General features: G+C 38.8%; 2 long non-coding RNA genes across 2 annotated transcripts; one reads left to right on the top strand and one right to left on the bottom strand.

Moving 5' to 3' along the window:
- Positions 1 to 1,633: 1,633 nt before the first annotated feature.
- LOC137095896 (uncharacterized) lies at positions 1,634 to 2,029 on the bottom strand. Its single transcript, XR_010909044.1, has 2 exons — positions 1,961 to 2,029; positions 1,634 to 1,861 (listed from the first exon to the last, which is right to left on the bottom strand). It is a non-coding gene; the product is annotated as an uncharacterized lncRNA (long non-coding RNA).
- A 1,588-nt stretch (positions 2,030 to 3,617) lies between these two features.
- LOC137095897 (uncharacterized) lies at positions 3,618 to 4,013 on the top strand. Its single transcript, XR_010909045.1, has 2 exons — positions 3,618 to 3,686; positions 3,786 to 4,013. It is a non-coding gene; the product is annotated as an uncharacterized lncRNA (long non-coding RNA).
- The last annotated feature ends 20,250 nt before the right edge of the window (positions 4,014 to 24,263 follow it).

Here is a 24,263-nt window from a genome sequence, read left to right on the forward strand (position 1 = left end):
CCTTATGATGAGAAGGGAGGTCGATGGGGGTGCTCATTACATGTTGTTTTGAACATGAATAGAATGTTCCAAGCAAGCAGGCACCCTGATCTGTGAAGTGTTGACGGCCCACCATGGAATAATGTAACGTAACACAAAGATTGGAGTGAATAAGGGTTACTTTGTTTAGACTATGCCCTATGCAATTTATTTGGAGCTGAAAGGCACAAGTGGTGGGGACAACCTGATGTGGTTCCAGTTAAGGCCAGGTGTCTACCTCAAGACAATTTCCACAGCCTTCACTTGTGTGAATCATGAGTGCTAAGGGCAGTCCAAATATTGGAGTTGCTCCTCAGCTGGCAATTCTCTGGAAAATAAACCGAGAATGCTCATCCATGTTTTATGACTTTCAAGCAAGAGCAAAATCCTCTCAGATTTGCCTTAAGGCTATACTCCTTCCCATACCCTCAAGTTGTATGACCTGTAGATGCTATTTCAGAGCCATACCCTACATCAAAATGGGTGCCAAGGTAAACACTATCCCTTCCCCCAATTATCTATGAGATGACAATCTGTTCATAACCACTACCCCAACTAATTGTCAAAATCCCCAAATACAGTATGGGTAGGCAGAAAAACCCAGGTAAATGGGAAAAAATCCTACCAGATAAACTCACACAGAATTAGGGAGGAAGGATGAGTCACATTTTGAAGAGACATACCCTCTAGATGCTCACTTAACAGTCTAGAGAGTATTTGAAAACCTACTCTGTGGCAATGGAGGCAGCAAAGAAAGAAAAAAATTCTTTGCTGTCTCCATTGCCACGAAGTAGGCTTTCAAATACTCTCTAAACTGTGTTAAGTCAGATTCACTTTGAGTTTTCTGCCAACATTGCTCTAGTCTCTGCCTCACTTGCTTCGTCACCACCAACTCCTTGGAAAACCAAGGGACTAGTTTGTCTCTGCTCCATGAGAGGAGCGATTATGTCCACCATCTTGGCCATTTCCCCATTCCAGAGGTCGGCAAGAGGTTTGACAGAATCACCTGCCAAAGGGACAGGAAAATCCCCACAAGGTGTCAGGAATCCATCTCCTCCCTCTAAGCTCCCTGTTGATGGTACCTTGACTCTTTTGGTGGTGTTGTTTGACTCTTTTACATGTTTGTTTAAATTTTCTTATTCATGTTAGAATTTGGGAAAGTCATTTGTGCAGGTCCAGCATCACTGCCCCTATGGAATGTGAAAAATGATTTCATCAACACAATTTAACTTATGTGGCACTTTTAGGATGTCATTATCTTGCAGCTCAAAGTAATACAACAACAACAAAGAGCAAACAGTACCAGGATTTCAATATTTTTTCAATACCAAAACAAATGACATGATCTGTATTTCTATACAATATCCCAGAGTACTTGTAGGGTATCAGCACAAACACAAAACAGTCTATGTAGAATGTCAAAATATAATGTCAAAAGAGCATATAGTATGCTAATTAACAAAATCCCGAGTATATAGCTCAATTCAGTGGCCCAAAACAAAATCAAAAGGAGCAACCGCTCTCAAATGTAACAGTTCCAGGTCTAAACAAGGGTACCACTGTATATAGGCTTCAGGGATACATACAATGAGGTAAATCATACACAAAGTAAGCATAGAGTCCTGAGGCTATATTGAAGATGGAGCACCACTCTCAAAAATCTTCATGGGATAAATCCAAATTAAGTCCAGTGAAAATGGAGCACTGCTTCTCAAAATGAGTCTCTGTAGGAAAAGTCCGAATGGCATTCAACAGGGGTGCCCGGGTATTTTTGTACCCTGTTTCGGGGAAAGAGATCCCCTTCTTCAGGAGTTGAAGTAATCAGCAACTCTTAGACTCTTATCTATAACAAGATATAACATAACATAACATAGAGTAACAAGTATTCTCCAGCAAAATTACAGAAGTAAAAATAATCCATACAACAAACATATATACTCACATCATGCCAGATAGCATTTACAACAAATGACTCTGCTAGTAGTATATTCACACTGTGAGTACTTCTGTAGGTTCATCCACAGGTTTATAAAGGGTAATTGGAAACTTAAAGGAAACAGCTAAAATTGAGTGACTCATTAAGTCCCTGAGGGGAAAAGGTTTTCAACTTAAAGGTCCAATACATTTCCCTTTGGGATAGTAGTTTTTCTAAGTCCATATGGGGTTTTGGAATGATGCATTCCAGAGCACAAAATTTAAAGGAGTTGGGTGAATGTTTGTATTGTGTAAAGTGTGAATATAGGAGGGACTCAGTAGATAAACATTTTATTCTGGATTTATGTTCAGACATTCTAATTCTCAAAGGTCTGGTTGTTTTTCCAATATACCACAAACCACAGTCACATGTTAGAAGGTAGATAAGGTTACTGCTATTACAATTGGAAAAATGTTTGAGTGTGGTGCCCACTTTGTTCCTATAGTTGTGTACCTCCTTAGTTTTCCATGATTGCGGACAACATTTACAGCGTCCACAGGGGTAATGGCCTCTCAAAGTGCTTTTAGGTGTAGTAGTAGTAGTGGTTAAATCTGTATGAATTAACAAGTCTCTTATGTTTTTAGTACGCCTATTACCAAAAATGGGTGGTTTTTGGCAACCTGGAATATCTTGAAGAAGATGCCAGTGTTTTTTGATGATTCTGGTAATCTGTTTGGAATAGTGCGATAGTTCTTGTGTCCAAATAATTTGATTTTTTATGGGTTTGGGGCATTCTTTCAGTAAGGTGGTCCTATCTATTTTATCAGCTTTGGTTAATGCTTTCCTTATTACAAGCACCAAGGAACAGTTTATTCAGGAAAGTGTCACTTTAAGCCATGAGTTCAGAAATAGAGGCTACCCCAAACATGTAATAAGGAAAGCATTAACCAAAGCTGATAAAATAGATAGGACCACCTTACTGAAAGAATGCCCCAAACCCATAAAAAATCAAATTATTTGGACACAAGAACTATCGCACTATTCCAAACAGATTACCAGAATCATCAAAAAACACTGGCATCTTCTTCAAGATATTCCAGGTTGCCAAAAACCACCCATTTTTGGTAATAGGCGTACTAAAAACATAAGAGACTTGTTAATTCATACAGATTTAACCACTACTACTACTACACCTAAAAGCACTTTGAGAGGCCATTACCCCTGTGGACGCTGTAAATGTTGTCCGCAATCATGGAAAACTAAGGAGGTACACAACTATAGGAACAAAGTGGGCACCACACTCAAACATTTTTCCAATTGTAATAGCAGTAACCTTATCTACCTTCTAACATGTGACTGTGGTTTGTGGTATATTGGAAAAACAACCAGACCTTTGAGAATTAGAATGTCTGAACATAAATCCAGAATAAAATGTTTATCTACTGAGTCCCTCCTATATTCACACTTTACACAATACAAACATTCACCCAACTCCTTTAAATTTTGTGCTCTGGAATGCATCATTCCAAAACCCCATATGGACTTAGAAAAACTACTATCCCAAAGGGAAATGTATTGGACCTTTAAGTTGAAAACCTTTTCCCCTCAGGGACTTAATGAGTCACTCAATTTTAGCTGTTTCCTTTAAGTTTCCAATTACCCTTTATAAACCTGTGGATGAACCTACAGAAGTACTCACAGTGTGAATATACTACTAGCAGAGTCATTTGTTGTAAATGCTATCTGGCATGATGTGAGTATATATGTTTGTTGTATGGATTATTTTTACTTCTGTAATTTTGCTGGAGAATACTTGTTACTCTATGTTATGTTATGTTATATCTTGTTATAGATAAGAGTCTAAGAGTTGCTGATTACTTCAACTCCTGAAGAAGGGGATCTCTTTCCCCGAAACAGGGTACAAAAATACCCGGGCACCCCTGTTGAATGCCATTCGGACTTTTCCTACAGAGACTCATTTTGAGAAGCAGTGCTCCATTTTCACTGGACTTAATTTGGATTTATCCCATGAAGATTTTTGAGAGTGGTGCTCCATCTTCAATATAGCCTCAGGACTCTATGCTTACTTTGTGTATGATTTACCTCATTGTATGTATCCCTGAAGCCTATATACAGTGGTACCCTTGTTTAGACCTGGAACTGTTACATTTGAGAGCGGTTGCTCCTTTTGATTTTGTTTTGGGCCACTGAATTGAGCTATATACTCGGGATTTTGTTAATTAGCATACTATATGCTCTTTTGACATTATATTTTGACATTCTACATAGACTGTTTTGTGTATGATCTGTATTTCCTCATAATAAATTTAGCTGGTAAGAGCTGACAATAACAATAGCTGTTACAATATCATGGATGAAGGCTGTTAGGACTTTCTCATCTTAATGGATAAGTGACACTAGATTAGAAGGATCTATCTGCTTGGTTGAATCTCATACGAACACAAGAAATACTCACCTTCAGCCAAAGGGGCTGCTCTTTAGCTGAAGGGGAGGGATGGTCTTGTGAACAGGGTAGAACAAGGGACAAACATACTCTCCTATGCCCAAATATCTTACATGGGTTAACAAATACTTGGGAGAAGGCCTGTAACTCCCCTTATGAGATGGTGCTCTTCCACCCGGTTGTGTTAACTACCTTTTGGGGGGCATTTTGAGTGAATGAATTTGTTTCCACAACCCGATCTGAGTTGTCAGGTAAAGGGTGGGGACCTGCAAATTTCCCATAAGAGGTTAAATTGATGCTTAGGTCTTCTAAAATTGTTCAGAAGGGCACAGGCAGGTTGGTTTAGATTAATATTAGTGCAGTAATGGGCCTTTATCTGGATATGGCCTACGGAAATATGTCCTGCTTTGGGGAGATACTCCAGCTATTTGTTTTGCCATGAGGATGATGTTCCCCTCATTAATACCAATTCTGGAGTGTTACATCCAAAGCTTTGGGGTTGTTAAGGATCATAGGGCCTAAGCTGGGAATTCTTTTAGAATTGATGCCTCTTCAACAGCATTTGCAATGGATATGGGGCCCCTGGATATACAGTGGATTGGCAGATAGCATTTACAAGTATTCAAGGGATATATCCAACCTCTTCCTTGGAAGGTGGGCGTAAGGAAGATGTCACTAATTTTCAAAGAGGCCACCAATTTGTAAAGATTTCACCAGTTTGTAACGAACCCACCAGTTTGTAACGGTTTTGTAAAGGAGCCACCACTTTGTAAGGGCTTATTAAATTGATAGCGTAGCTAATAGCTAGTAATATTGATTTGGTCTTTCTTCAATGTGTAGCATGACTTAACTTGGAAAGGATTTGTAACAGAGACCGGGCTTTATAAGAAACTGTAACAAGTTTATTGTAATGTAGCAGAAGCTTCCTGGTTTCAATGTTTCTTAACTCTTAGAGGCACATATCTTCAGAGGTTACATTTATAACAGTCCTTAAAACAACTCTGGAAAGGACGCTTCCGTCTACTAAACAGGTTTCAAACTTATTTTTCTTCAAACTGTGTTTCTTTCCGTAATAGATTATTTCAGATACAAACTTATTCTTTCTTTGTGACATTTCTGTTGCAATAAAGATTCTCACTGGGTTTCTCTCACCCCTTTCTACTCATACACTAACTACTAATATAAATAAGTCGACTCAACTTGTCTAAACTAGCTAGGCTAAAAGCCAAAACCTTCCTGATTCTCACTACAGTAGAATCAGCCTTTCCCTGTAGTTTTTAAACTACAGACTACCTTCCTGGTTTTCACTACTACAGAACCAGCCACTCCTGTAGTTCACAAACTACAGACTGACCATTTTAAAATGGCTGCTCTGCCAAGTGGCAGTTAGCTCTGCCCCTATTTCCATAGCAACCCAGCTCAAAGTGAGCTGAGCTGGCTACCATCTCCCCCAGTTATGCAACTTTAAATACTGACCCTTTCAAATGCCTATCTATAATTATTCATAACAGTAGATTAAAATTTACACTTCACCACAGTGGGCAACAAATAATCTTTTCTGTTATTAGTTTCCAGGCCCATCACATTACAATGAAGGGTGCTGATCCGCATCCACAGTATGATCTACTGGGCAAAGTAGCAGGCCAATCGCAGCTCTGTTGGCTCTCAGCTGGGCCTGGCTGAGTTCAGCAATGTTGAATACTTAGGCAAACATGGTCTTTATTGGAATGCTTTGTTGCCACTTCTGTTTGAGGAATGCAAGGGGCCACCTCCAGATATCCATCTTATTTACCTTGGCGGCGGGGGGGGGGGGGCTTGTTAAAAGGAAAAGCATTGAGTCTCCAGTCTCCAGATGATTTCCATTATGTTAAGATGTGCCTTATTTGGTCCGCTATACTGCAACAATGGGTGTGAAGGGGTGAAGGGGACCCTTGGGTGCTTGAAACTATTAAATGAAAGGAAAATGGGAATAACAAAAGGGTTAGGAGAAGTTATTGGGCCAATACTTACTCCACCCAGATACCATATTTCAAAAGCCAGAGCTCAACAGGACAGATGTTGTACATTTGTCTATAGAAGGGAATAACTTAGTACTAGCAGATTTTAAAAGGGGTGTTGAGGCCACACTGATATTTTTGATGGATGAAAGACACTAGGCAGATGCCTGAGTCTTTTTGTGGCAGGAAGTGGGGGGGGGGGCATGGATCGGTATGCACCTTGGCACCCTCTTTTGCAGTGAAGGGGGATTTCTGGGGCTTGGAGGAGGAGTTCCCAATTATCTCCCTTTGGGATTGCCTGGAAAAGTTTCCTCTCTCCTATTGGGTTCTGGGGCTCAGGAGGGAGGACCCCTGGGGTTGCCTTTCAGCAATGACAGCCCAGAGAAAGCAAGCCATCACTATGGAGTGCCCCCTTGGTCTGGTGTTTGCCTAGTAGTTGGCTTGGTAGGTAGTCAAGGAATGATACCTGGCCTTGTGCCATTGCCTCCCCCCACAAAAGTTACTTAGTTACAATTTCAGTTAAATTAATCAACAAATGGCCCTTTATTTCTCCATATTTTTGTTTCTGGTCTCATTATTTCGGGGTGGGAATTCAACTATCTTAATCCAACTTTCTGGCAGACAGCTTTCTGACCACTTGCTGTCTAATCCCTTTAAACAGATGTCCCAGGGATCTATATGGACCTTGTCTGTGCACCAAAATATGCATTAGTTCCCTAATTGATAGTGCATCACCTTGTAATTAATGTATTCAAATATGCACTGAAGTCATCACTTTTAGACTTCAATGTGACTATGTGAAGGGTGTGATCTAGGGCATAATACTTTATTTACTTCTGCCACTTTTACTGTATTTTACCTTAGTCCATGTGCCTGGCCCTTAGGTTTCCCTTGACAAATGGACTCTTTCATACAACTATTTGGTATCTTTATACTCAGAATAGTAGAATATTTCTTTCATTAAAAGAATGTATCAATGTAAAACTGAGAAGATGGTGTAACACACAAATCCCCCTTTTTTTGCAAGTAATCTAATAGCCTATTACATGAGATTTATGAAATTATAATCACTCAAAAGAAACTGTTCATCATGATACATTGATGCTCTTACTGCTGCTGAATAAAGACAAATGTTTTAATGCCGATGAAATAATCCATCTATAATTCATTTCTTCACCAAATACCTCTAGATTTTTGTCATTAGGCTTATTCAAGCAAGGAGATCAATTAAAGATGGGACAAATTGTTCAAAAAATAAGCTGAATGCAGATTAACAAGAGTGATGCTGACAAGTTCAAGTATTTCTTACTTTTTATTCAATACTTTAGAGTGTGATGTTATAGTGCAGAGGGCATACAATACATTTTTTGTGATGTTATTGGGTTTTGTCTCCCATCAGACTCAGGCAGCATAACCAATTGTGAGAGTTTATGTGGGTTGCAAACCAGGAGAAACTAAAAGACTATGAGTTACTTACTCCAGCTATAATGCTATTGCTTTCACCTTCTTTTACCTTCTTTTTTTTCTTTTTTGTTTTCTTCCTCCTCCTTTCTTGAACCAAGATGAGGCAACCACAATTAATTTTTATTAAAAGTTAATTATAACAGAGACAAATTACAGGCAGCCACAAGAGCGTTCTAAATTCTTAATAGTCTTCGAGAGTTAGAATTGTAACTTAAGCTTTCAGTGTTGCAAAAATGATATCTACTAGAACTTACAGCTTTTGTGATCCCATGCTCTGTGGTGTTTCACCTAAGTATGGGATATCAAAACCCATGTCCAAATACTGGAAGCCCACTGAGTTACATAGTAAATACAGTAGTGCTGATTTACCATTTAGCAATGGCTTTAATGAGTTTACTTTAATTGGATTTGAGCCAAAGATTAGGTTCACGTGACCTTCCAAAGATTGTTGCACTGTAACCCTGATCAAACCTTAGGCGTGTTTATTTAATGCTTAGACCACATGTCTTTCACATACAGAACAAACAAATAAATATATAAAAACCAAATTATTAAATACAATACAAAATACACCATTAAAATACTACATAAACCATTAAAATGCTCCCTAAATCAATTGCGAGAGTCACCCTTAAAATACTACATTAAATACTATATGAACTAGCTCTTGCATAGTTAAAAACCATAAAAAATTTAGTATTATCAAATTTTAAAAAAACAAAACATTTTGGATATAGACAACCACACTATGATTAGATAAAAGCATCCCCAGAACAGTGAACTGCAATAACAAAAATTAATCTTGCTCAGATTTTCAGTGCTATCAGAGCAAAAAGAGACATCTTGTGAATAACCACAGGGTTAGTGTCAGCCAAGAGATAGAAAATATTTTCTGGAACTGTGTTGGATTGTAGAAGATACATTATAGGCCCCAGGATTTTCATTCTTGACTCAATATACAAAGAGCAGGAAAACAAATAATGAAGCAAATCCTGGGTGGTATAATAAGTGGTAAGGACTGCAAAGAGAAAGCAGTCCACTGATTTAGGCTATGGGGCTTCAAAGCTATTAAGTGGAATCTCCTGAAGCAATATCTATTCTGTCCTACCATGTCACCTGTTAGTATGCTGCATTCCATTCTATTTTTGTTGTCTCTCTCTCTAAACAGTAGGCATTCAGTGGGCATGAAACATGCTTAGTCTTTATTGTGGCTGTTAGCCATCTTGAGTCCCCTCTAAGAGAAAGACAGGGTATAAATAACATAAATAATAATATTCATAACGATTTCTTTTGCATATACCACAATATTTCAAAAAAAAAAAAAAAGCTCTACTCTTACTTCTGTAGCATTTGGGTCTCTCTGGGGGCACTTCCACACAGCCATATAACCCAGAATATCAATGCAGAAAATCCCACAATATCTGCTTTAAACTGGGTTATCCGAGTCCACACTGCCATATATTCCAGTTCAAAGCAGAAAATGTGGATTTTTATTCAGCTGTATGGAAGGGGCCTGAGACTTCTTGTATGTGTCCCATGGGTTGCCAATCTGCAGCATCCCATTCCTTGAGTGTCAAGGCCCAAACCAGCTGTTAGGCTAGTTCACAACATACAAACATCAGAATTTTTCTTTATCCACTACCACCAGCTCTGAATTTTTTCTATATACTTGAAAACCCACAAAAGTGTAATCATGCCCTAAGACTTTAGCCCATGTCCTGGAATGTGGCCATTCTAACTGTATGTGTAGGGGCGGGGGGAGATGTTTTGCTTACATAAGGCTGCAAACTCAGAGAATGAGTTCAATATTATGCCTGAACCTCTTGTCATTTCTAGTTTTTCTCTAATAACAGTATACAGAAATTCAACCAGGCAGTTTCTAAGTAAATGTAATTTCATATTTTGTCCAAACTACAAAAATGGTGACTCATTTATGAACAATCTAGGATATTAAACCATTGTTTGAAGTCACTTTAGGAAACTCGGTGACTTGAAGCCATGCACAATATTTCCTAGTATGTATAAAATAGGAGACTATGGTTGACATCTGGATCTTAGCAAAATAAAGTACTTTACATAAGGTAGGCTAATGGGAACTGAAATTGTATTACCTGTCTTTTATTGCAATTTATCTATAATCCTCATATGGTAAATAATGGGAGTGGCCTCTGCCTGCACTGAAATCATCCAGTACCATCTTAACTGATATTTCTTACAAAACATAGGCCTGTGACTCTAACATTGTTACTATTTTCCTCATGTATGATTTTTTTAACATTTTTGCCTGATAAAGGGATTTTGCACAAGAAAATGTTTTTTCCCCTGCACTATAATTTCTGCAAAATGATTTGGCATGCTCCAATATGAAGAGAGTATTGTGGACAACCCTCCCCACTCCCATGGGGAGAAAGCTATTTTCATGATTGTTTTCCTCATATGCCAGAACAAAATAGCTATATTCCAACCTGCTACTAGTTTTTTATGCTGCCTGTAAACCATCATGTCCTTATGGGGAATTATTTATCCCTCATCTTCATCAGATTATTTCCTTTGTGCTCTACTTAAGACTTATTTAATAATGCTATGTAAAGAAGGTGACTCCCTTTTTCTATTGTAGCTGTTTCCTTTGATTCCTAATTTAAATCCCAATAAGTTTCTAATTGATTCTGAAGAATTTGCACAATTATAGCTGGTGGATGGAGTCAATTCACCAATTCCCAACAGGCTGTAATTTATTTTGGAACTGAGTAAATGGATGCCCAGTGAGAACAAGTGTCTTTTATTAAGCCATATAACCAACAAATGTCAAACAGTAGCAGAGGCTGTAAAGACATTCCCAGAGCTATAGAAGTTACAATTACAGATGCTGTAAATCAAAGGAAGGAACAAGCTGTAGATAATGAACAGAAAGAACCAAAAACCTTAGCAAAACAATGGGACTCCTGATGGAGAATGGAGACAACAGAACACCCAGCAGCAGTAGCAGGAGCTCACCCATGGCGAAAAGAAGATATTCACCTCTAGGTCTGACTTCACTATATCACTAGTTATTTGCTACAGAAATGTCTCTATCATCATTTCACTAGAAATTCTTTAGGAATCTAGTCAAATACTCTTTTTGGCAGTGAATTAATGAACCAATGCATATGAAGGAATTTCGGTGACATCTGGAAAGGCTCCCCATATTTTACAACAAATTGTCTGAAAGTCAGTTATTTTTTTTCCACCATTACTTCATTTAATCCTTTAAGTCAATTTACAATGAAACTTCAAATAACACTTTCTTCATATTACCTTGTTGCAATTATTACAACACCGGGCCCTTCCACACAGCACTATATCCCAGAATATCAAGGCAGAAAATCTCATATTATCTGAGCGTGGTCTCAGATAACCCAGTTCAAAGCAGATATTGTGGGATTTTCTGCCTTGATATCCTGGGATATAGGGCTGTGATAAAGGGCCCACTTCATAATATAGGTCAATATCATTATCTTTTGATTGCATGTGAAAGTGGTGGCAGAGTTGTCTAATAGTAAGGAAAAAATATTTGCTTAAGGCAACACAGTGATTTTATGGCAAAAATAAGATGTAAAGCAATACCATTTTAGTCATTTAGCAGGGCCCTTCAACACAGCCCCATATCCCAAAATATCAAGGCAGTAAATCCCACATTATCTGTCATATACACTGCCATATATTCTAGTTCAAAGCAGAAAATGTTGGATTTTATTCAGCTGTGTGGAAGGGGGCTCAGTTTCTTAGCTACTGTGTTGCAACCAGCTCTCTATATACTGCAGAATATATTATATGCATATTTGTCTACATTAATACTAATAATTAAAGTTAGTCACCCATTCCAGTAAATGCTACATTAATTGCAACTGATGGTTTATATTTATTTATTTATTTCCCACATTTGTACCCCACCTTCTCGCCCCTTAGGGGACTCAGGGCAGCCTTACAACAGGCAACGATCCAATGCCAACACATATCAATCCAAAAATAAACAAATACGGTTAAAAATCTAAACAATTAAAAGATAAATTATTAAAATGGCAGTTACAATCACGCAAATTCAAGCTGGAGTCCCAGGCCTGTCCATTTATCAATCACATTAATGGAGTTATATAGGTCTATAGTTGAAATAAAGAACTTACATTTCTCAAATATCTATGTCATTAATACAAACAAGAGTAGACCCATTTAATAATTGGAAGCCACATAAGTATGGTGTCACTATTCAACAACTGATTTAATGTGTTTACTCTAGACTTTTTTTTTCGTCATGTCAGAAGCGACCTGAGAAACTGCAAGTCGCTTCTGGTGTGAGAGAATTGGCCATCTGCAAGGACGTTGCCCAGGGGACGCCCGGATGTTTTGATGTTTTATCATCCTTGTGGGAGGTTTCTCTCATGTCCTCGCATGAGGAGCTGGAGCTGATAGAGGGAGCTCATCTGCCTCTCCCCAGATTCGAACCTGCGACCTATCGGTCTTCAGTCCTGCCAGCGCAGGGGTTTAACTCACTGCACCACCAGGGACTCCATTACTCTAGACTGGAGCAACAATATTTCCAGTGAAGAAGGGAAAAAAAAAACAACAACTGATAAAGCAGCTAGATTGGCTCTTGATTGCTGTTGCTTATTTTATGTATTGTTTATTTATTCTGGAGTTTCAATCAAACTTTGGAGCATTCCCCAGCTTTGCTTGAATTTGGTCAAAGCTGGCTTAACCCAGTATAAGCCACAATACTCACTAGAAGAATAGGAACATCATGAAGACACTCAGTGTAGGGGCTCCGCTTGTGATGGTCTGTTTGCCTCAGGCTTCAAAGGAGGGTGATCATGAGCCTGGAGAGGTTCCAATGTCCGAGTTAAATGATCAGGTTTCTACTGACTCTCAGGGGTTTGTGAATAGAGATGGTCAAGAGAATACAGTTAGCCAGAGTGAACCTGAGGATTCTGGGATCGTTGGTTCACAAGGCAAAGATGCCTCTGTGCAGCAGAGAAAGAGGCCAAGGTTGGACAGTCAAGGCTAGATAGTGATGGCGAAAAAAATGTACTAATTGGCAAAACGAGAGAGTAAATATTTGACTGTAAAGACCAGATTTATCAGGATCGCCACCTGGAATTAGGGAGGAGGCGCTCTGCAAGACTGAGAGAGAAGAGGGTTCAGGGAGAGGTTTTCCAAGGGAAACAGAATGCTTGCTATGGCTTTCTGAATAAATATAGGGCCTGTGAATCTATAGTCTTCAGTGTGTCCAATGTTTGGTTTTCATGTATAACCATGTCTTTGTTTCATGCCTGATATTCATGCCTTCTTGTTCATGCTGAGATTCCTGTGTACTCCTGCTTTGAATTCATGATCATGCTGAGATTTTTGTAAGCTGTTTGTCTTGGTTTCAAGCTCCTGCATTTGGATTTATTGGTTCAAGTTTCCTTCTGTATCTTCAAGGGACTTTGGTCTTTACAACCTTTTGTAACTGAACTACTTTACTCCTGTGGACTTGTTTATTGGACTTTGGGACTTTACTGTTTCCTGACTTGGATTTTGACTGGATTATATTACATTGCTCAACTGACTATTTTGTGGACATTTCCTTATTACTTGTTTGAATGCTTTTTACCTTTTTTGACTATTGCTATATTAATCTTCAATAAACTGCTTTGCTTATAAAGAAGATTCATGTATTTATGGGTTTGAAGGTGCCAACCCCAGCCTTGCTGTGCAACAGTCAGAGTGAGTCCAGGTTTTCTTGCTCATGTAGACTCACCTAAAGATAATTGATTCAATCTGTGGATACTGGGATAAAATTATTTTATATTTGGCCCTTTGTTTTAACACACATGATTTCATTTTACAGATGCTTTATATCACATTTTGTATCTGATTTTTGATGGTTAATCTAAACCAAATAAATACTGCTATAACTTGTCCTAGAAAGTAAGTTTAAAACTCATTCCTGTTGCCAAATCCATAATGGATTTTGACCCCTTAATAAGATTGCAATCAAATCATGTGCAAAATCATGTCATTTATGAGATGAAAGATGGACATATGAACAATAAATGAGGAATTAAAATGAAAGGCTAGCATTTCTGTGTAAAATGTCTATTCTCCAATAGAGGAATTTATGAACACAACAGAAGGTTGTGCTTGCAATGCTGTGTTTTCAAGGAACACAGGGTGAATACTGATATCATTTACTAAGTGGTAATTTTCACAGTATGTATATAATCAAATAGAAAGCTGTTCTTCTGAAAAATCCTGCCAATTTCTGAGGAAAACATTATCTCATGCCTGTGCCTAATTAGAAATCAGAAGAAGCAAGGGAGCAGTACAATCCCATCACTTGGCAGGACTTTACAGACTACAAGCTTCCCAAGAGGCTATGTATATACACCATAGCAAGAGCCACTACTGAGCAAACGGATGTTTATAGTATCTGTACAATTCATCTACACAGCTTGTGTTTGCAAGGTTGTGACTGGAGATGTGTGAGCAATTTCTGAGCAGATGCGTGAGCGGATTAAACTGTGTCTAAAGTCAAATGGCTGAATCAATTTCTGTACTGAATTGAGGGCCCCTTCCACTGTCCTTAAAAGTGCATACCTACCTGAGATTCAAGTACAGAAAGAAATGCAGTGCAAAAACAACATGTCCTTCCTTCCTAAAATCTATACCCTAATTTTAACTTTATCCTGCCTAATGTTTGACCACCAAGTAAAGCTACTTTATTTGAAGATACTTTGGGTCCTTTCCCATTACACCATCATTCCATTTTTAACTGTTATGGCTGCATTGATGGAATACTGAAATTTGCAGATTAAGGAGAACATTTTGAATCCTTATCCAGGACACTCTAGTGCCTTAATAAACTACAAAGCACAGGATTGCAAGGATGCAGCACGGGCAATCAAAGGGGATTTATAGTGTTTTGACTGCGAAATATGAAAAGGACTGTAATGGTTAATTTTTCCACTGAGTTTGCTTGACAAACCTAATACTTGTCTGTAAAGTGACTCTAATTTAATAGATATATTTTATCCAGTGTCAGGCAAAGCATTGGTCAGAAAAACAAACTTCCTGAGAGAATTGACTTCAGAGTCAAAACAGCAGACTTCCTTTCTCTCTCATTTTTTAAAAAATGCTTTATGCTTCTGCCCATGTATCACATACTTTAATGATTTAATCAGTCATGCCACCAGAGTTTCTAAAGGAGTACATCAATACTCTGACCTGCACCAACTGTGTTGTCCTGCAGTGCTATCCTTAGGTGTGCGAAGTAACAGCAATTAAATCAAATGACTTGGCTCAACATTCCTATGAAGAAAGTCTAAGAACCAGAGTGGGAATTCCCAAGAATGGAAGCAGATCGTTATATAACTTGAAGAAGTGTGGTTTAATCAGCACTATTAACAGCTTCTCCATTGGGCTTCCGGCATTCTGTTGTAAGAACTTTATAAAGCTGGAACTTTCTGCTTTGAATCTTCTCACATGCTGACAGGCTCACTGGTTATAATAAGGAACAACCCATCAGAAAATGGGAACTGCCATGATTCAAAAGGCTATATTAAACTGCTTGAATATCCATTGTAATAATACAGAGAAAATAACCTTCAATGTAGTCTTGTTTTGTTCTTTTTAACTGACAAAGGGCTCAGCTTGACATGAAGCAAGGATACATGTTGGCCATGAGGCATGCTGAGCAGACTGTATGTTGTCCATCTCCTTTTTAGGGCCTTTTCACACTACACAGTGACAGCACTATTGATCTCACTTTTACACTTCTGTGTGTATCTTATGGAATTCTGGGGTTAATAATTTGGTGAAATGCAAGAGCACTCTGAAGGAGAATTCCATATATCCTTCCTAATTTTGCAAATCCAAAAACTCTATAAGATGAGATCATAAGAGTTTAAATGGATTCAGTGCTACCATTGTGTAGCATGAAAGGATTCATAAATGAAGTCTATTGGTGAAGTAAAGTGGAGATTTGCTATCAATACGTAAATAACAAGTTTCCATCACTAGCACCAGCAAGTTGTGAGAATGCTTAGTAGGCCTATGGCATAAGGACTTCTCATTTCCCCACCTCACTTAGGGGAAAAACAACAACATTGCAACACACTGAGATACTGCATTAACAAAGGTTTAGCCCAGTACTGTTTGATGTGAAAAGTTTATTTGCAGAAAACTAAAAAAATTTCCACAGAGAAAAAATGCCCCCCCTCCACAAAAAAAAACAAACAAAAACAAAACATTACTCAGCCCCCACATTTCCTGTGTTTAAGGACACAGGATTCCTACAAAAGTTTGTTTAGTACTTTTCCTGCATGGCAGGAGGTTGCACTAGATGGCCCATGTAGTCTCTTCCAACTCTATTATTCTATAACAAGTGAAAACTGGAAATAAAAAGAAAGTATTTTTTACATGAGAGAACTTCTTTCTAGTAATTTCTAGGTCTCCCAGCATAGCTCTATGGCAGACATGGGCAAACTTTCTAACTTGGGGGCTGCATGGCGACCTGGAGTGGGGTAGGTGGGCCAGGAGAGAGGGGGTTCTCCCCAAGTCCCCTGCCCTTTAATCCCCTTCCTCTTCTCTTTTGGAGACAGAAAGTGACAGGAAATGTCTGAATCCTGAAAAGGTTAGTCTTGGTCAGGATGAGATGGTGGACAGGAGAGAAAACATGTATCCACGAGACCCTGTATTGCCTTATACTGATATAGAATCCTAGAATTCTAGAGCTGAAAGAGACCCCCAAGGACCATCCAGTCCAACCCCCTGCCAAGCAAGAAGGAACAATCAAAGCACTCCCAATAGACAGCCTCTGTGGAAAAGCCTCCAGAGAAGGAGACTCCACCACATTCCCAGGCATCCTATGCCTTTCTCCAGGAGGTTCTTCCTAATCTTTTCCCTGCCATTTGAAACCATTGCTCCCTTGTGCCCTGGTCTCTAGAGCAGCAGAAAGTCAGCCCCCCTCCTCAATGGGACACTCTTTTAAATCTTGAAACATGTTTCTCATGTTCCCTCTGTACCTTCTCCTCTTCCAGCTAAACATCCAGGAGGAAAGGAGGAAGGAAAAAGAGAAGGAAGAAAGGGTGGAAGAGAAGGATGGAAGGAAGGAAGGGTGGAAGGGAAGGGAGGGAAGAAAGAGAGAAGGAAGGAAAGACTAAAGGGAAGGAAGGAAGGAAGGAAGGAAGGAAGGAAGGAAGGAAGGAAAGGAGGGAGGGAGGGAGGGAGGGAGGGAAGGATGGGGTGAGAGGAGGGCCTGAGAAAAGAGTCCTGCTTTTTCTGCACATTTTTCACAAAAAAAGTCATATATAGTATATACATAGTAAAAACCCCTGTCAAGTTAGGCTCAGGAGAAGTTGTTTGGTTACATTTTTTGTTAAGTAAAAAGTGAGACAGAATTTTGGCCATGGATTTGTTTGTTTTTCTAGTTATCCTCTGGAAGCAAGGGTTCACTCTCATTTTTAGGATAAGGTGTACACAGCTTAATTTTTTAAGAATGATTATGAACTATTTTTAAGCTACATAACTTTTGAAAATCTCCCCTCTTTCCTTTTTTGAAAGCTAAAGATATTGGCACCTTTAACAAAAAGATCAAGCATGACAAGAAGAATCCACATTAAGGAAAGATTAAAAGTGATCCTAGCCACAGAGTGAATTTAGAAGATTAAAAGCTATCTAGAAGCAGATAACAAGATAAAAAGAAAACGGCAAAGGGACATCAAAAATGTGACAACAAAGACAGAAAGGAAAACAGACAAGGATTAAATGAAAACTAGTGTGAAAGAGTCCTTTTCAGTCTATGTATCTGAAGTGGGGGGAGGGAATTGGGTGACGCCATCTATTAATAAAAAGATGGATCAAAGGATCTGTAGTAGGTGTAAAACAGATGAAAGAGAAGAATGGCAACTAAGTCTTATCAAAACAGGGAATCTCATTTTCAAACGATCATAACAAATTATATACATATGTCATCAAATGAGCATAAAATAATTACTCTATAATTTAGACTGCATGTGATTTAACAGCTGTCTGCCTTGGGACATGTAGTGTAAATTATAGTTTTCACAATAGAATGCTGTTAAAGCTATCAACTACTAACTGGTTTATTGTGGCATAAGCTGGCGGCCAACAACTTCAATAGACAGATGAATTGCCTGGAGAAATTGCTAGGTCACAGGTGTTGAAGTGCAATAAAGAATAAATCAAATAAGGTGAACAGCAATACAAAACAAATTTCCTGGCTGCAATTGGCTGAGATGTGGTGACACAATAAGCATTTGCAAGCATTCTAATACTTCAGAAAATGTAGTGCTCAAGAATCCAGACCCAAAGTGAAAAGGAAAGATTAACTGGTTGATGGAAATTTCTCATATGAAGCCAGTTGCTGGGAATAAAGCTATGGATAGAAATGTGAATTGGAAGAGACTTGAGATAGAGAGCTTTATTTTTTTTAAGGAGGGAAAAAGGACATCTACCAAAAATGACGTTCTTTTTCAGTGTTTCAAATTCCAGATTACTGAATATCTTGACATCTTTAGAATAAATGTTTCCACACCCTTTGACAGCAGCTGACATTGTGGAGCAGAGAAGAAAAAAGAATGTATAATAATACCAGGTCTTAAGATGAGTTGTACTATGAATTATAGAAGGGGAAAATGACACTTTTCATGTTGCAAAACATATGGGAAGAAGCAACATAGTAAACATGAAAATAGTGATTAATTTAAGGAATTACTTGGTTTCTATGAGCTAAGCAAGGATATGGAAAAATTTTAGCCCAATCAGGAAGCAGGAAGAAAGATATCTTACTTAAGACTCAAACAAAGTTTTCATTACAGTTTGGAAAAATAGGTTGTGAAGTTATGAGCCAGCATGGTCCAATGGTTTAATCACTGGATTCTGACTCAAATCCACACTCAGCCATATTAGAAACCCATTGGGTAACCTTGGGCAAATCACACTCCCCCAGTTTCAGAGGAAGGTAAAGGCAAACCACCTTTGAATAAATTTTGTCAAGAAAATGCCACCAAAGATTCACTTTATGGTTGCCATAAAATGGAAAAGATTTGAAGGGACACAGTAACAGATGAGAAAGCATCCTTTTGCTTTAAGATTGAAAATCTCTTTTTAAAAAGTAAAAATAAAAATCACTATGCACCACACCAGCTAGCTACACTTGTTTGAATGCCTTTGAAACAATATATGTCCAAAGATGTGCTAGTAAACTGATGTTTTGACAGATTTTTGAGACCAACCAGCAGAGGAAGGTTCTGTTGGAACAAGATGGCATTCAGTCAGGAGAAAAAGATTCCTCCTGGCAGGACAGGCTTACACCTAATTAGAATCCCTTAAAATGAGCATATTTTTATTTCACATTGCCCTCTTATTCTAGTGTCTCTTTTTAGTGCATGGGGAAAATGTAGTGTTTGTTATGTTAGTTAACAATATTTGTTTTGATGACTAGCCGTGAAACAAGACCAGATACAAAAAGTCAGCTAAATAAGAGTAACTTCTTAGCCTCCGTATGAGTGAAACACTAAAGCTCTGAGTTTGGATACTCCCTGACCAGACAAACCCAGGGTGCCTCCCTCAAATTCCAGGAATTTATAAATGAGAGCAAAATTCCAAGGACCACCTTAGAGGCAGACTCCTTCCCCACCGCCTGGGTCCTATGACATAAAGAGGCAGTTGAAAAACTCTGCTCTTCATTGAAATAGTTCAAAAGTATATGCCAAAACTCTTATCTTCTTTCTCTTCTCTACCAAATGATCATCTATTCACCAACACCACCCAAAGCTAAACTACTCAAAGCCTCCCAGATGTAGGCAAGAAAAGATGAAGAGGAAACAATTCCACCAAGTCCTGAGGCTACCAGCAAAGCTCACATTGTACCTGAAGGAGGAGGATGGCCCATGAAGCTGAAGATCCAAAGAGCCATGTACAAATACTTCTGGCATCTTCATTTATGGAGACCATTAGAGACTGTCCTTTCCCACAGTGCTGTTTGTGGTGCATGTCTGAGACCATATTAGCATGGGAAAGCCAGATCCAACCATTTCAATTGGAATTCAGGGGATTCTAGAGTTCAAGGTATCTGTTCACATAACCTGATAAGAAAACCCACAAACAGAAAAAAAGAAGGATATTGAGAAGATTATTGGCCATAGCATCTTAAGTGCAAGAAGGAGGATAGCAGAAAAGGGGAATCCAGTCAATCAGCAATTGCAAGAGAAAACTAATGAATCCACCCCCACCCCATATTCCACATTGAATATCAGAGAGGAGCCATTATTTAAGTGCTGCTTGTAAATAGCCCAGCTTTTTAAACAGATTAGATTTCAGTGACAAGAATGCGCATTTCCACTTACTCGGGAAGAAACATGATTTATGCTTCATTACACAGTAGAACAGAGATTTATATTCACACTTTCAACAATGTTTTTATACATGACGCCATCAATTACAAACATTAATTCTCAGTTTCTGCTTGCAGACCTGAAAAACAATTAAAATAATCCTTTGGAAATCTCCACTTTTTCTTCCTCTCTCTTTCTCTCCCCCCCCCCCCCCCCGCCCACTTTGCATGTGCAAGTCTGTGTTGGTGAAGCTAATGAAGGGAGGGAGTTGCACCAAATGTGCTACCTTTTTTCCTCATGGGATGATCAGAATAATTTTTCTGGACCATTAATTGGCTTGTATTAATATGAAAGCAATCAGTGGAGGCTTATAAGCATAGACTACATGAAATCAGTTGCTTATGTACATGATTAATTACACTGCATTGAGTGTGCACTTTATAGCCTCCATGGTCAGAGGCCAACATTTATTGTGCTTAGTGCTAGGCAACAAGTTGCTCCATGTGAAGGGGGCAGAGCTAGAAGCATTTTGATGTAAAAAAAAAAGAGGTAACAAACCATTCTAGGTCCTCCAGTGTGACTGTATGATCAATTTTCTCCAGCCAAGATAATACCTCTTTAGGAATCTCTAAGTCCTCCAGAGAGATTATATGACCAGGTTCCAGCAGCAGTCAACCACAGAGTTATGCTGGAAGATTTAGACATTCCTAGAGAGGTATTTTCTCAGGTAAAAAACCCATACATATTTGTAGTTTTTCACTTTCATAAGGGCCCTGTGTCCATAACTTCATATTTTTATTACAAAGGACATTGACAAAAATAACTAGATAAATTACATTAGATGAAAAATATCTATCAACACACAGGCATTTTTAAAATGTATGTTAACAGTCTAATCCATGAAAGATGTACATGCTGGGTACAGTTGCTTTTTGTCTAAGCACAGAGGAAAACCTTACAATGCCTCCCTACAGTGTAACAGAAAATCAATGTGTTTAATAATACCAATTTCTCTTGAGCTCAGTGGGATATCTGACTCCTGCACAAGTTTTTGAAATGTACAATCAAGGGAGAAGCAGTGAAGAAAGATGACAGATTGTGCCCTGAACAAAAAAAAACTAATGAATAAAAAAGAAAAAGGATAAAAGTGCATTTTAAAGTTGATTGTGGACTAATCTGGGCCATGGCAAGGATACATACATATGATGAGTACAGCAGGTATTTAACAAGTCCTAGATTGTTATTTGTGTATGTGTGCACACATGTGCAATTCAAGATGGGAGTATGTTCAAGCTGGCAATTGGGTTGCAGGAGGTTAATGTTTCCATCCCCTTATACTAATGTGCAAAAAATTGTGATGGGGTCCTCCTGATGTTCAAAATCTCACTCACTGTTTTGGAGACATCATCCTACTGCACACTGACCATCCCTTGGTATGGTTATTAGAGGTGTGCACAGATCCGTTTTAGCTGTTTTTCTTCAGCTTCTTTGGCTGGCCATAACGGTAAGGGCCTATCCACCATGTTTTTTTCACCTGAAAGGGCCCACGTCGCTGCTAGCCATGGCCTCTTCCATTCTATTCGGGAGCATGCAGCTCATGGAGGGGCTGCTGCATACTAGCCAGGGTTTCTTTGAGAGCCTTGCCTGTTGGGCCAATCGGAGTAGAATAGCACCATGGTGCAAGCTGTGTCTATTTAATGAGGCAAGTGCCTCCATTGCACTCAGTTGTATCCTAGCTCTGTGGGGTGCTGCCTTGCCTTGCTTCTTGTTTGCCACTCTGCTGCTTTAGCTTTTGGCTTGGCTTGTTTCTAGAGTTGAATATTTTTGGTTTCCCTTTATTTTCTTGATTCTTTTTATTTAGTGGGACTGGGAGTTGGAAAGTGTGAGTGGGTGCACATGTTTGGGGACTTGGAAGAGAAAAGAAAGCATCTCTTGGATGGTGGGTGTGCTTTTCTTTAGGGTGGCTCCGAGCTTTGAGTCACCCATTAGCTTCTTCCCTTTTCTCCTCTCCTAATATTTTTTCTCCTCCTTCCTCTCCTTCAGAAATCACTTTTAAAAGACAATTATTATTGGTAATAATACTAATTCCAGCAAACAGTAAAGCCTCATTCTCAGAAAATTACTACCTACCTAACTGGATCCCTCCCCCAAATTCAGGTAGCAGAACACCAACTAAAGTCATTACCTCACTGGGGAAGAAAATTGATAATTATCCTTATTATTCTATCAGATGTGGAACATCCTGAAATGTCCCAGAACAATTGTGTTGAGAAATAAACTTATTTCCTGAACAAAAATGAGTTTATTCTTCAGTAAAAATGGGTTCTGGAGAGGAAACACTTTTTTGTACAAAACCCCACATATTCCTCCTCAGAATAAATTTCCCCAAAATGTTATGGGAAAATCAAATGCTAGGAAAAAATCTGTAAAAATCTGGCTCCTCTATGAGTCTTCCTGACATAATTTCATGTTTCATCCATAAAATTAATAATAGAGAATATTCTTCTCATCTCTGTTGAAGATTAATGGATAATTTGCACAGGGGAGAAAAGATGAAAAAGCAATTTATTCATACAGAATCCATGTTATTGAAAAAATGCCAAGCAATTGATATTGCAGCCCATCCAATATGTTGCACTGATCAAGCATTTCAGCAGGCTGATATTTCTCTTCTCAACATAAATATAAACTCTGTTTTAACTATTCATTCTGCATCTGCCAGTGAATATTTCACCAGTTCACAAATGTGAAATACAAGTATCAACTATCCCGCCCCCCGCGCGAATAAACTTTTTAGTACTTAGCATAAACATTATGAGCTGTAATTACCTCTGATAACTGTTTTTGTATCTATTTTGTTTTTAAACTATATATCGGTTTTTCATTTGAATGTTATTGCAGTTGGATGTCTAGATAATGTTATATAAATCTCAGAGCATCATCAACAGCTCCTTGGAGCAAGGAATTTTTCCAGGTTGCGTTAAAGAAGCAGTGGTCCACCCTCTTTTGAAAAATCCAAAGCCTAGACGCCGCCATACCTAGTAATTATCTCCCAGTTTCAAACCTTCCATTTTTGGGCAAGGTGATTGAACGGACAGTGGCGGGCAGCTACAGCAATTCTTAGATGAGACTGCGGGTTTGGACCCCTTTCAATCAGGCTTTTGTTCAGGTCATGGGACAGAGACTGTCTTGGTAGCTATTACTGACGAAATTCGTTGTCAGTTAGACCAAGGCGGATCAGCGCTATTGGTACTCTTGGACCTCACAGCTGCATTCGACACCGTGGACCATGACTTGCTGATTCATCGATTGGCTATGTCTGGTGTATGAGGTTTAGCCCTGAAATGGTTCAGTTTGTTCCTCCGGGATCGGAGACAGAGGGTGGAGTGGTTAGGCCAAAGCTCTGAGAGCTCCTGCCTTTGCTGTGGAGTTCCCCAGGGTGCTATCCTCTCACCCCTGTTATTTAACATCTACGTCTGGCCACTTGCTGGACTGGTGCGGAGCTTTGGCATAGAGTGCTACCAGTATGCAGATGATACCCAGCTACTCTTGCGTCTCGAACTTGGGACAACCGCGATCCTGACATTTAGAGCTCAAAATGGCCAAGGACCTTTATATCTTAGGGACTGCCTCATTCCTTTTCTCCATCAGTGGTCGCCTCGATCCACCCAGAAAAATCTCCCCTAGGGAGGTACACCTGAAAGCTACAAGGTGTAGAGCTTTTTCGACCTATGCTCCAATTCTGTGGAACTCATTGCCTCCATACATTAGAGCAATGTTGGAGTTGCGACCTTTTGTAAAGGCACTCAAGACTTGGCTGTTTGGTTGTGCATTTAAGTAATCAGATCTAATTTGCCAAATAGTCACTGTTGAATGTTTTTATGTTGAATGTTTTTATATTGTGTAAATGCTATTTTAGACTGTAAATCGCTCGGAGCACCTTGGTGGAGAGCGACTAATTAAGAAATAAAGTGAAGAGCTACATGAAAATATTTAAGAATTTGCTTGAAATAATAAAGAATCTTATCTATCAG

The sequence above is a fragment of the Anolis sagrei genome, chromosome 1 (genome assembly GCF_037176765.1).
Source record: "Anolis sagrei isolate rAnoSag1 chromosome 1, rAnoSag1.mat, whole genome shotgun sequence".
NCBI classification, from domain to species: Eukaryota; Metazoa; Chordata; class Lepidosauria; order Squamata; family Dactyloidae; genus Anolis; species Anolis sagrei.